General features: G+C 42.1%; 1 pseudogene; it reads right to left on the bottom strand.

Moving 5' to 3' along the window:
- Window positions 1-371: 371 nt before the first annotated feature.
- Window positions 372-809, bottom strand: LOC139705822 (guided entry of tail-anchored proteins factor 1 pseudogene; annotated as a pseudogene).
- Window positions 810-1,240: the final 431 nt, after the last annotated feature.

The following is a 1,240-nucleotide window of genomic DNA, read 5'->3' as shown; positions in this document are numbered from 1 at the left end:
GATTACTGTAGAATACTGGGATTCTTACAAGAATCTCACATAAAGCCCAAGAACATATTCAATACAAAACTACCCTATGTACTTTGGGTTTTTTTGTTTTGTATTTTTAAGCAGCAATCAGACTTTTAACCTAATAAGAGAATCATTTTAGAAGTCATAATAGCTGGGATAGGTGTGGTGGGGCACAAGTGTAACTCAAAAACTCAGGAGGAAGAGGTATGAGGATGGTAAGCTTGAGGTCAGGCTAGGCAACTTACCAAGAACCTGTCTCAAAATTAAAAATAAAAAGGACTGTGGCTGGGGTTAGGTGGTAAAGAACCTTTGAGTTCAACCCCCAGTTTAACAACAACAACAAAATCCCACAGTGGCATTCATCTTTCTTTTCCAATGAAAGGGTAAAGTACAAGGGGTCACCACAACTTGTTACAGACTAAAATCCAACTAGTAATTCCAACACCACCTGCTGTTCTAGCAGGGAAGGCTACCAGGTGGTCTAGTGGTGTTATCCATTTCCTCAGCACAACAGTCACAGGGGCAGAATAATACTTCCAAATGAGTGACATCATCAAGGTAGCTTGCAATGTATAGAAAGCAACACTTAAAAATCATTTTATCTTGGCTAGTTGAGCAGTCCGTGCTTTCACATAAGTCTTGAGCTGGTCCACCATCTTGTTGATCTTCCATTCCAGCCTGGCATATCTGGCAAACTCATCCATCTTGTTGACCATGGAGAACTCTTGCTTCATATCCTGGATCTCTGCCCTCATCTGCGGCTGTGGCTCTGCATCATTCTGCAGCACTCTGGACATGAAGGAGGACAAGGTCAGAAGGAGGATCAGAAGGACATTGCATCCAAACAGGAAGCAGAGGGAGGACCAGCAGGCACGTCCAGCTGTGGGACTTGGTCAAGTTCTTCCAATCTTCCCAGATACTCCCTGCAGCCCAGGCACCTCTAACAGAAGCTCCAAGGGGACCTCATCAATAGGCACACCCGCAACTGTGCAGTGACTCCCACTAGCCCTGCTTTCTTGAATGAGGTTTGTAAAATTTATTCCTACACACATTATATTTTTGATGCTTTCTTTAATTGTTATAGCCCAACTTAGATTATGGATCAGCCCAATAAGCACCCTATAAAATGGAGGATATTAATAGATAAGACAAGATTAGATAATAGGATAAATAATGTTAAGTTATCCTGACTGTACTTAAAAGAATTTAGCCTTTGGCTGGAGTTGTG

This window comes from Marmota flaviventris, chromosome 5, assembly GCF_047511675.1.
Source record: "Marmota flaviventris isolate mMarFla1 chromosome 5, mMarFla1.hap1, whole genome shotgun sequence".
NCBI lineage: Eukaryota > Metazoa > Chordata > Mammalia > Rodentia > Sciuridae > Marmota > Marmota flaviventris.
This window is presented reverse-complemented; position numbering and strand designations above follow the sequence as displayed.